This window comes from Macrobrachium nipponense, chromosome 31, assembly GCF_015104395.2.
Source record: "Macrobrachium nipponense isolate FS-2020 chromosome 31, ASM1510439v2, whole genome shotgun sequence".
NCBI classification, from domain to species: domain Eukaryota; kingdom Metazoa; phylum Arthropoda; class Malacostraca; order Decapoda; family Palaemonidae; genus Macrobrachium; species Macrobrachium nipponense.
Window position 1 is genome coordinate 31,875,766 of NC_061093.1, and position 13,767 is coordinate 31,889,532.

At 34.7% G+C, this 13,767-nt stretch overlaps 1 protein-coding gene across 2 annotated transcripts in view; it reads right to left on the reverse strand.

The window, feature by feature from the left end:
* LOC135206744 (neprilysin-1-like) overlaps nt 1-13,767 on the reverse strand; it is a 684,073-nt gene that overhangs the window by 210,667 nt on the left and 459,639 nt on the right. The window lies entirely within an intron of this gene.

Below are 13,767 nucleotides of genomic sequence, written 5' to 3' on the forward strand. Positions count from 1 at the left end.
AACACTTACATTTATACTTAGGTACTGTTGAAGACCAATGCACAGTACTTACATATATGACTGGGACATTTGAGCTCTTGTGACCATAACCAGTACTGGTTTATCCACCAGATTTATTCTTTATAACAGCCCACCTAAAGCATACGATATCTATATTGTCGTAATAAGGAAAACCAAACATAGGAGTGAAAAAGCATTAATTTAATTAAACTACGTAAAAATCAAGTCAGTTTGTTGCTTTTCACCTGTGTTTATAGAAATAGCATATTAAATATTTTACTTGATTTGCTTAAGGACAAAAGAGAATCCAAGAAATGTGTTATTTGCAACTTGACAAAACGAACTGTCTTGCGAATACGTGACTGCAAGCAGACAGTGTATTTTGCTGGTTATGATTATTGGTTAAAAACGATGAAAAACGTGATTATAAAACTTTTAATCAATCAAATTCAGCAAATATAAAATCAAGCGAGCAGAAATTATGTTATAAAGAAAACATTTCATTGAGGGAGCTTATGCATACAATGAGTTATTCACTTTCCTACAACTTCAATATACTCCTTATCCAGGAGCAAGAGCCCGTGAAGGCTGAAGGCCAGACTAAAGTGCATATAACTTCAGAGAGAATAAGTAATTTGCATTATTAATGGGATTATTAATGAGGAGTAAATATTTCATTTTATCTTTCCATAGTCACTGCCTTCATCTCTAACTTGCTTTGCCAGAAATAAAATAGTGTACTGCTTTAAAACGAACATAACCACATCCTTAGTTGGGCAGTTTGCTTCACTCTTTAAAGGCCTCAGACAGAAAACGTAATTCCCCCCCCAGAATCATAAATCAAGCAATAGTAATCTCCATTGCACGAAGTAAAGCCCAGGGCGTTATGGTCGCTCAAAAGGGGTATTAAATCTAGGACGTTCATTTCTTTTTTTTATTTCCTTTTTTTTTTTTTTTTTTTTAAGTGGTGGCCTTTGATACTTTGGTGGCAAATTTCAACTGCTCTTTCTGAGCCCCAAGTCATTTGCTTTTTAATAATTCTTTTCTGGTAAAGATTATAGTTTTTGAACTAAATAATGGAGTACTTTGCACTATATTCATCGTTGAATCTTTAATGATTAAATTCTTCCACAACAAAATCTGTAGCCGCCACAAAACCGATGGCGCAAAAAACATAATGTAAAGGCCAAGTACTGAAATAGCAACTGGTAAGTTTATTTATTTCTAAAAGAGGCATTTTGCTTTAAATGTATGCTCAAACTGACATGATGAATTGAATTTAAATAACTATATCTCCATTTGATATGCCTCCAGTTGTCAATCATTTAGTTCTATTATTCTTTTATTGGAAGAATAATGTCTCAGCCAACATTTGCAGTGGAAAATACGAATATCGACGTGTCTGCTAACGTAGTAATTGCACCATTCCCTACAGGTCACAGGAAAATAAAATCAACCCAGTGATAAAATCCCTTACAAAAAACCAGCAGGCTTAAACAAGTAATAAAGAAGAATCTCTCAATCACTGTCTTCAAACGAAACAATCCTTTCCAACTGAAATAATTCCACCTGACAAAAACATTAAGAAATGTTCCCACGAAGCCTCCACTTTGCCCCTCCCACTTCCCCAACTTGTCTCTTCAGATCTGGTCGAAATCCCGCCGCGTGAGGCACAAAACCTCAAGTGCTGCCGACCATTCAATTACAGAGGCTTTACTGCCACGCTTCCGTCTCAGAGTCTTAGAGCCTTAGTTTACAATGGCGCTAACCCGTGTTAGGCAATGAGATGCTGTGGGAGGATTGATAAAGGGGTCGTAGGGTCGGCTAGGTTGCGGGTGTGTCAGTGGATAAGGATGAGAATGAAATGTTGGGAGGAATTTAAGGATAAAATAGAAGGGAGGAAAGTAGAAGTCAATTGATGACAAGATTTCTCTCTAAACATGAGATTCCTCAATATACTTGAGATTTAGCTCTGAACTTGGGATTTCTCACTAAGCTTGAGATTTCTCTCTCAACTTGAGATTTCTTTATATACTCGAGATTTCTCTATGGCCTTGCGATTCCTCAATAAACTTAAGATTTATCTCTGAACTTGAGATTCCCCTCTAAGCTTGAGATTTCTCTCTCAACTTGAGATTTCCTTATATACTTGACATTTTCCTATAAACTCGAGATTTCTCACTGAACTTGAGATTCCTCAATAAACTTAAGATTTATCTCTGAATTGAGATTTCTCTCTAAACTTGAGATTTCTCTCTAAACTTAGGATTTCTCTTTAAACTTGAGATTACTCTTTAACTTGCTACATCTTCCACAAAATGAGGACCACATTGATGTCAAATATCGGAATGATTCGAGTCATAGCTTCCGTTGTAACTAGATCTGGGAAATGGTGGCTCATCAGGAGAAATATGAAAACAAAATTGGTAAAGAATATGAAAAGACGATGAAAATTTTCGAAATAAATCGAATCTGTAACGCAATATTGCTATTGAGACAGATACAAAAATCTAACATCATCGTGTAGCTGTAGCTCCTCTTTAAGAAAGGATAGATAAGAGGAAATATTTCAGAAGCGAAATAAAAAAAAAATCTATTAGTAATGTTCATTACCTGTATTATAGACAACCGATATAAAGGTGATTCATTTTTATATGATAAAATACTTCTGCAACATTTACCAGGTGCCTTCATTACATTTCCCCTTAATATCAGACCAAAATGAAAAGAATACGGACAGAAAACGTGAGGATAGAGATTTTTTGTAACAAAAATCCATAACATTAATTAATGAAATAGCGCAGACCTTAATTTCATTACATATTTTCATGATACGTTTATCTCTCTCTCGATACATACATATTCACATGCATAAATACCCTATATATATATATAATATATATATATTATATATATATATATATATATATATATATATATATATAACTGAATCGCGAAAATAAGTGTATATGTATATATGCATGTATGCTGATATGAACAGATATAGATGTATACTGTATATACCCCTACATGACAGAGCCGCCATGCTTTCATTACTGTGGCATTCCGGGTATGAAAGTGAATCTGATTTTATTTTAGCCATTTAGTGCCGTTGTGAAAGTCATCAAATGACAAAGAGCATGGAGTCTGCAATTCCTATGAACTTAACATTTTTTATAACAAAGAAAACCTAGAGAAAATAATTGAGAAAAAGGTATGAGGTTTTGAATTGTGTGTGGATGTGGTGTACACGAGAACAAGCATACGTGTTTTGTTCAACAATACAAGGATGAATGTTTGTTGCTCATTGGAACGTGCTATAAAGAGTGACTGTGCTGAAATAAGGACAATGAATGACTGTGTCACGGGTAGCTGAAAGCTGTCGAGAGAGGGAAGTTGTTGCTTCAGATTTAACTGGCCTTATGCCAGCACGGGCTCTTGCTCATAGAGCAGCCCGTAAAGCTAGGGGAAGGGTTGTGACTATAGTAGATCCACATCAACCGTGCATTTGACGTCTAGACCAGTCCCTTACGACGCTCCTGATTGGCTGTTGATACGCCAATCACAGGGCTTGAAACTCTCAGTTTCTCTCGAGAGTTCACATAGGCAGGATGTATGTTCCACCTCTCCTGACTCAGGAGAGGTGGAACATACACCCTGCCTATGTGAACTCTCGAGAGAGACTGAGAGTTTCCAGCCCCGTGATTGGCGTATCAACAGCCAATCAGGAGCGTCGTAAGGGACTGGCTTAGACATCGGATGCACGGTTGATGTAAATTTACTGTAGTGATTGATATCCCAACCAAATGACAACCAAAGAGTTAGCATCATTGCATTGGTGTTATGGAATGCCTTGTAAAAATGTGCTTGATAACTATAAATAAATAGTTTCCACAGAAAATATCTGTACGAAAAATTACAAATAAATCGAGTAAGTTATGGTTAATATTTCCAGAAGATTTACTACCCGTCGAAGATAGTGAAGATAAGTTGCAGAAATGAGTGAAATTGCGTTAAACTATTTGCAAAACCAGTGAAGAGCAAATATCAGAAGTACCAGGGTAATTAAGATAAAAAAAAGGCCACAACGAATCTGAGGCAATGAAAGTCAATATGGATGATTTATATATAGGTTTTACTGTAATATAACTAAATAGAGCAACTGGGTCACCGAGCAGGGGGAAAAAACGAAGATAGCGGATGTGTTGAAATACTGAGAAGATACTTGTATATGGATTTTGTAACAACCTCACCTTCATGGAAATGAATGTTGGACCCTGGATATGAATGAAAGAAACAAGGGATTGAAGCTATTGAGAAGAAATCTCTTCATAGTTCATGTGATGCAGGAATAATGGAAATCTAGAGAAAGGTCGAGATTCGAGGAATAAGTGTTAAAACGACTGAATTATTGAAAGGATGCGAGACACTTCTCAATAATGTTTTGGACGCAAATAAACCACATAAGGCGATTAGTCAGTGAAAAGGATGATGCATAGTCAGGAAGTGTTAGTGGGAAGTAGGAGTGGACTTAGTTTATGCTGGACATATGAGGTGAAAGGGACACTAGAAAGGAAGAGACATAAAACCGAGAGGTTCAAGAGAGACGCAAAATAGATGTTAATGTCACACGATGCAGATGAGGCATCATCTGTGTAGGTGTAGAATATGTTTATGACGTGAAAGTTTTGTCCTATAAAATGGGAATGTGGTATATATATATATATATATATCTATTATATATATATATATATATATATATATATATATAAATATATCTATATATATATAAATATAGTATATATATATATATAAATATCCTATATATATATAACATATATATATATGTATATATAGTACTGGTAATCTCTTAGGCCCGAAGATATATTAATTCAATTATAGTTCACATAGGAAAATGAATAGGATTCTTCTTAAAAAATACCCAACAGTTTCGTCCTCCAATGGACCTGTTCTTGGAGCATTTATTTAGGAAAAACTCTATTCATTTTCCTATGTGGACTACAATTGAAAAAATATATACATACATACAGACATATATATATATATGTATATATATATATATATATATATATATATATATTATATATATATATATATTATAATACACACACACACACATATAGCGAGCATCTGTGAAGTCTTTATTCTGACTAGAGTCTCTTCCGCACGACTATATTTAAAGTTAGGGAAAAAGTTTTTTTTACAGAAAGTTGACTTAACATCGCTCGTAGAAAGAGACAAAACATCTGCTCACAGAATAAAGCGAAAACCAAAGAAACAAAAAAACCCAGGGCGTAAAAAGTGTCGCAGAAAGCCCTCCAAAGCCGACCCTGGTTCCCCTCCTCCTAAATTACCTCCTAAATGAGGTAATTTAGATGTAAACGGATGCGAGTGATACTTTGAATTAAATGGAATAACGCTAAACGCTCCAAAGGCTCCGTCCTCCTGCGCTGCCCGGCCTCGTACGCAAGGAACAGCATCAACAAGCGATGCGCTTAACAAATTAGGGTCATAACTCTGGGGCCGCTGGAGTTAGGACTGGTTTATGGTACCAGGCCATTTATTTCTTTTCCCTCAGCTTTGTGTCAACATTAGTAATGAATTGAGCCAAGAATCGTAAACTAACAGCGTGGCAATAAAATATATAACCGTACAGCATGCCGGCAATGTTTTATAGTTATTTGCCCAGCGTAAAAGCAGACCTCATTTCGGACATGTGCGACTGGGAACTGTTAAAATCTTTTTTGAAGGAAAGTTGATGGGTAGTGACGTCATTTTTATGAAAGTGTAAACATGGATGCCATACAGAAATATATGATGAAGCAGAATCCAGGGATAGGAGACATCATTTAAACAGAACGTCTAACTTAAAATGAGAACGAAAAAAAAAGATGCCAGAGTGTTCCTTCTGTGTCATAGTTTTCAAGTGACAATTGAGATGATTGATGGCTTCAGAACATGATCTTACAAAGAAAAAAAAACCTGAATACTACTTTACTCTACAGAAATACACTAAACATCCTAGCACCTAAGTATTTTCGAAAATATCTGATAATGCAACTAACAACAGTCTCTCCCCTACCTACTGCCATTTCTACACACAACGGGAAAAGCACTATAATATCCGAATAGAAAGAAAAATAAAAAATAATATGCAGCCGGCCCCCTTTCTACATACCTCGTAGATATGGGCCGTAATCATAATAGAGAGAGAGAGAGAGAGAGAGAGAGAGAGAGAGATACAAAAGTTCTCTTCTTCCCAGAACATCGAGACCCTTTCTTTCTTACATGTATATTTTAAACTCTTACTTTTCAAAATTATATACTGAGCTTTATCTATTTAAGTTTAAGAATCTGCAGTATATTATTTCTTGTTTATATCTATTGCGAATGATTTGTTCAGGTTTTATGCTTAATTTCTGTAAATAAACATTCATTTGTTTTAGTGGGATGAGTAAACAAGTAGATATAACGGTTGTGTTTCATGTCCTCACGTCAAAATATTAGATGCCTATGTATTAATAGGACAATGGTCAAAATTTCCCGATACCTGATTTTCTCATCCTCGTCAGCAAATGAAAGGAAAATACGACTAAATCCGTTTGATACTATTATTATTATTATTATTATTATTATTATTATATTATTATTATTATTATTATTATTATTATTATTATTATTAATTATTACGAAAATCACAATCTCGTTAAGAACAATCTGGATGTCATAAAAAAATCGTATATTACATAGTAATATACGATTTTTATGACTATATAAACTGTGATTTATTATTATTATTAATTATTATTATTTATTATTTTATTATTATTATTATTATTCATTATTATTATTCCGAAAAGATGGATATATAGATTCATGAAACGTAACACAAGGAAAAAAAATTAGGGCACTTGCAATCTCAGTCAACTGATCAACATCTTGCAAAAAAAAAAAAAAAAAAAAAAACAATGGCTACATAAAAAAAGCTCATTCTGTAATCTCAGTGTCTGGTACCAACACACAAGGCTTGAAAACATAATTTCTAACCATACCCGACAGACACGAGCCAAATGTACATAGATCATGTAGGGAGCGACCCAGCTGTTTTAAGCAGCCGTCTGTGCCATCTGTCACTGAAACCAGCTGTTCCTGTCACAGACTTAAGGTTTCCTTGCTGTTTAGATATACAAAGTAGTCGTGAGACAACAGAACGGCCGCTTTCATGCGGCGCATCATAATTTAATATTTTAAGATTAGAGTGCTGGTGACATGGAAAATGTATATTAAACTTCTAGGCAACATAGATGGAAAGTATTATTATTATTATTATTATTATTATTATTATTATTATTATTATTATTATTATTATTATTATTATTATTATTATTATTATTATTCAATCTAGTCAATCTAGATGGAAAGTATTATTATCATTATTATTATTATTATTATTATTATTATTATTATTATTATTATTATTATTATTATTATTAAGAAATTCACAGTCTCGTGAAGAAAAATTTTTTAAAAAATCTACAATATATATTAAAATATATTTCTTTGTGTAAAAAAACAAACTCTCAACACCTGACTCATTTTTACGTTTACACGTTCGAAAAGTCTTTGTTTTTTTTTAAATAGAATATATATATATAATTGGGGATTTTTTTTAACAAATTATTATTATCATTATTCAAAAGACGAAACCTATTCATATAGAATAAGCCCACAGGGGCTACTGACTAGAAATTCAAGCTTCCAAAGAATATGGTGTTCATGTGTGTGTGTGTGTGAGTGTGCGCGTGTCCGTGAACCCGTGCGCAACCCCCCATCCCCCACCCCCCACCCCAACCCAACCCCGCCATGCATCGAGAACGTACTAACATGCAAGTTTTAGCGTGGGTTTCGATGAACGTTACCCAAATCTTATTCAATTAAAAATAAAATGCAACATTTTGAGGTGCTTGTTTCGCTAACGTACAAAATATCTTGTTAAAATGATTTTTGCATGAAAATAATTTTATAAAAGTTCAAAATAAAATATTGAAATTGTTCTGCAATTGCCGTAAATAGTCAGCATATCTATGTCTTTGTCCGTATTATTCTACATTCTTTACTCTCGAAAGTAACTAACCATCATGGAAAAGCCTTTAAAAGTCCATGATACAAATGTTTCCTTTAGTACATATCAAACTATGCATCAAGATTCTACGTATTTTAATCAACCGAGCTGGCCTCTTTTTGCCATGACACACTCATCTCATACTTATTCAAAAGAAACGCTACTATATCTGTTAGCTTCTTTTTGCCATGCCCTACTTATCTCATTCTTATTAACAAGAAACACTACTACATATGTTAGCCTCTTTTCGCTATGACACACTTATCTTATTATTATTCACAAAAATGACTACTACATTTGCTAGCTTGTTTTTGCTATGACCTACTTATCTCATTCTTATTCACAAGAAAAACTACGACATTTGTTGGCTTCATTTTGCTATGACCTACTTATCTCATTTTTATTCACGAGAAACAATACATTGTTAGCTTCTTTTTGCTATGACCTACTGATCTTATTCTTATTCACGAGAAACACTACAACATCTGTTAGCCTCTTTTTGTTGTGACCTACTTATCTCATTTTTATTCACGAGAAACACTACAACACTGTTAGCTTGTTTTTGCTATGACCTACTTATCTCATTTTTATTCACAAGAAACACTGCTACACCTGTTAGCCTCTTTTTACTATGACACACTTATCTCATTCTTCTGCACAAAAAAAAGACTATTACATTTGTTAGCTAGATTTTGTTATGGCATAATTATCTCATTCTTATTCACAAGAAACACTACAACATCTGTTAGCCTCTTTTAGCCATGACCTACTTATCTCATTCTTATTCACAATAAACACTACAACATCTGTTAGCCTCTTTTAGCCATGACCTACTTATCTCATTCTTATTCACAAGAAACACTACTACATTCGTAACTCCAAAACTGACGTCACCGCACATTTTCCAGTCAACAAATGACTCCCTTCCTATATCCGCGACATTGAAATTCTCCCGTCGACCGTGATTTTTCACAGCAGTCCTTGGTATTGGCGAGGATCATCCGTCACCTGACGCGGATTTATAGTTTGGAATGTATTGATTCCCAAGTATTTTTCCGCAGAAATCTATAGACGCTCGACAATGAAAAAGTTCATCCGCTGGTGAAGCCTGGTCCTGTGGTCGAGAAGGTAATGGAAAAAGGCTGAATAGACAGTTAGAGGAGAGGCAAAATAATTCTGAAAATAACTTGATGTATAGAAAAGGTGAAAAAATATGAAATAAAATAACTAAACGAAAGGGAAATATCACAGATGGATTAAATCTATCTTTAAGAGATAGAGAAGCTGAACAAATATGATTGACTGTTTTTAAGCGACAGGAAAAGTGGACAAAATGTGAAATAATGCAACTGAATATAAAACAAGTGAAGGACGAAAATAGTAAATTGGTCAGTTCTGCTTTTAGGGCAAAGACGAAAATATGGATAATGAGAGAAAGACTGAGAGCGGGAAAACAAACTGATTTTATTGCACAAACAACCACGCTTCTCAGGGCCTTATCAACCAATGGTTTTCTTTTCGGATAAATAAAAATTGTAACTTTCCAAAAACAAAATAGACAAGAAAATGACACTCACTTTCTGGCAATCTTGGAGGATACAGAATAGCCATCTCTTACCTGAAAGGAAATTAATATATAATATGAATTTTTCATTCCCGAACTTGTGTTTGAATAATCTGTCAAAAAAAGGATCAGAAACTTATTTAATTTAAAATTTCCATTATCAAAATGAAATTGAAGATACTTTTTACAAACACCTACACCTTTAATATTCCTGAAGCTCACATTAATACAAAGACACGCTTGCACAAACCTCTGAAAACAAGCACAATCATTCAAAGCAAAAACGGAGTATGGCAACCACCGTCGTAATACTAAACAAATATATTTGGCCACATATCCTGATTTCACAGTTTCTCATGATCCCAACTTTTAATAGAAAAAAAGAAGGTCTTCAAAAGTTAAAACAGGGAAAGTAAAAATATTAGGGCGTTAGAGAATAAACCCATTTAAGACAATAATGTCTAATAAGTATCAGTAATAAAAAAGGCAAGTTTAATAAGTATAAATAAAAAAGCCGATTGAAAAAATGACTCAACGAAGTGATTAAATTTCCGCAAGGAAATGAAGCCCATTATAATATCTTCATCTGGAAACAAAGATGATATGGTAGTTGCAGGTAACGTCTTAAAGTATAAGGAACACATTAGAGCACAGATTTTGTTTTTAGAAAGTTCTTTAATCTCATCAACTCATATAATCATACCGTTTTGCCCTCACCACCACCTTTTGGTTTTTCTTAACTGCAACATAGTTATACACAAAACACTAAATATGCATTGTATCTGGAGAGAGAGAGAGAGAGAGAGAGAGAGAGAGAGAGAGAGAGAGAGAGAGAGAGATGGGGGGGGGGCGGGTTAATAAAGAGGAGTAAACAGCTGTCTGCGAAGAATAATTAAAGTACATGAGATAATGGAAAATTAGCTTCTTATGAGCGTCTTTACTTCCAAATACCACATATCTTTGAATGCTCTAAATATGCGATATAATATTATTTCTTAAGACCCTTCTTCAGTGCTACTGTCAATGCATTTCTCTACAATTCAGTGGAGAGAGAGAGAGAGAGAGAGAGAGAGAGAGAGAGAGAGAGAGAGAGAGAGAGAGAGAGAGAGAGTTTCATAAACAAACTTTCATTGTTAAATATCTTCAATGTTATTGTCAGTGCATTAATCTCCCATGAAATTTGGGGCTTACTACATCCACACAACAACACACACACACGGAGGAGAGTGATGAGAGAGAGATGAGAGAGAGAAGATTTGAGAGAGAGAGAGAGAGTTTCATGAACAAAAAACTGTTCATTATTAAACATTTTCGTAATCGGTATTGTCAGTGCAATAATCTCCCATGAAAGTGCCCTCACACACACACACACACACACACACACACACACACACACACACACAGAAAGTTTCATAAACTGACCCTCAATGATGATCATCCCACCGACTAAGGCAGGGAGACGAACGTATCTCCCGTCGCGATATGTTCGAATTAAGACAGCATCCCTTTGGTGTATCGCCTGGGAGTCCCCAAGAATTCCACCAATAATGATCACGTACATAAATAGTTCTCTGGCAAAGACGCTGGTTGACCCTATTCCAGATAATTGCTATTTCACGGGACATTTGCGATAACGGCTTTCGGAGAGACCGGAATAAAAAAGAAAAAGAAAAAAACCTGTTCTAATAACTTCCAAAAATACGTCTGGTCATTACGTCCGGTTCTAGTGAAGATGTCGATTATTGCCTCTTGGAGGTAATGGCCCCGAAATATGCTATTGGAATAGAGGCTATATGTTTCAGTTATTGGAATAGAGGTTTTAATGTTTCAGTTATTGGAATAGAGGTTTTAATGTTTCAGTTATTGGAATAGAGGCTTTAATGCTTCAGTTATTGGAATAGAGGTTTTAATGTTTCAGTTATTGGAATAGAGGTTTTAATGCTTCAGTTATTGGAATAGAGGCTTTAATGTTTCAGTAATTGGAATAGAGGCCTTAATGCTTCAATATTAGAATTGAATTTTAATGTTTCAATTATCGGAACAGAAGCTTTAATGTTTCAGTTATTGGAATAGAAGCTTTATTGCTTCAGTTATTCGAATAGAGATTTTAATGTTCCAGTTATTGGAATAGAGGCTTTAATGTTTCAGTTATTGGAATAGAGGCTTTAATGCTTCAGTTATTGAAATAAACTTTAATGCTTCAGTTATTGTAATAGAGACTTTAATGCTTCAGGTATTGGAGTAGAGGTTTCAACCTCTTATTTCGTGTTACGGAATGTTGAAGAAATGACAATTAAAAGAGGAAATTAAATGGAATGAGATAATTAGGAATCTTTCTTCAGTCATTTAAAGCTTACAAAAAATAATCACGGAAAAGAAACATAAGGAATAAATTATTGACGATGACTGAAAATCACTTATTGCTACTCCACCTCTCTCTCTCTCTCTCTCTCTCTCTCTCTCTCTCTCTCTCTCTCTCTCTCTCTGCCGCAGGGGATCAGCTATCAATTATATGGGTGAAATGAAGGGGATAAGGGCAATGAATACACAAAAGACCCAAAGAAAAAAAAACAAGGAATAAAATAAACGAATGGGGGAGAAACATAAGAGAATATATCTAGGTCATATGGATGGCAAAAATAAAAAGGCGGTATTAATCCATTAATCAAGAGAACAATAAAAAATGAGAGAGAGAGAGAGAGAGAGAGAGAGAGAGAGAGAGAGAGAGAGAGAGAGAGAGAGAGAGAGAGAGACTTTAATAAAGACGAACGATAAGTAATACAAGAGGGAGAGCTGCAATAAATTGATTTGGTATTTGGAACACACAATAAAAGGGCGAAAACTTCGTATTTCATTGTTCGGAGCGATTGCAAGGATAAAGCATTGGGTTTAGGTTTCTTTTAACCCGATAGTGTCATATAAGTAACCATATTGGAGAGCTATATTACGCATCTCATATTTGGAGAATATGGATCATTCCTGGATATTGACCCCAAAGGGTTTTTTACCTGGTATGTACCCACCTCTGCGGCGTGTTTAGTACTATAAGCCCGTTGGGGATTATGGTAAAATCATAAACAAAAGACTATAAATATCATAAAGATAATGACCACCAAGAAATACTAGTCCTAAATAACGACCCCCGAAAACCCTTGGAGTCACAATCTAGGAAACATCCGCGAATAATAATAATAATATGATACATATGAGGCAATATTTTCATTACTGCCCTTATGGTATTTTTGCATCTACAGTTGAAATGACATTTGATGCATAGTGTTCTGTAATTGATGTCACACCTGTACTCATATGAAATGAATATTTAGCAATAGTTGTGTGTGTGCTTTTTTTTTTTTACTTCGACCTCGTAGCCAATCGCAAACGATAAACCCGCACTTAGAAAGAATGAAAAGCGTAAGAATGAAGGAAACACCGAAGTAACACGAGACTTCCCAAGCCTTGGAGTGGAGGGGAGCAACATTCAATGGTCAGACCAATCTGAAGGCGGAAAGGCAATGTGCTGACAGACAGACAAATAGCTATCACACATTAATTCTATTTTACAGGAAACTAAATAAAAGGTTTTTTCATATAACCTAAAAGGAAAGAGAATTAATACTGAATGTGTCTGAAAAAGTTATAAATGCATTATAAATGGCAGGAAAGTTTAAAATTCAAAACCTAAGCCAACCTGAATAATCCAATAATGACACTATATTAAAACAATACCTCAGCAATGAGAGAGAGAGAGAGAGAGAGAGAGAGAGAGAGCTATGTTACCGATTCCAGCAGATAGCTAATCATATACATTTCTGTGATATGTCCAGATTAGACGGCATTCCTTTGTTGTCTAAGTCTCCCAGAATTCCATCCATAATAAGCATGCTCATATATTGCCTCCAGACATAGACGAAGGTTGACGTTATTCCAGATAACTGTTATCATGGAGCTTCCGGAGGACCACAGAAAAAAGTACTTCCCTTGACACATCCGGTCATTCTTCTGTAGCCTTCGCAAATGTGTCGATTATTATCTAAAGCAAAATAACCACAAATTTTTG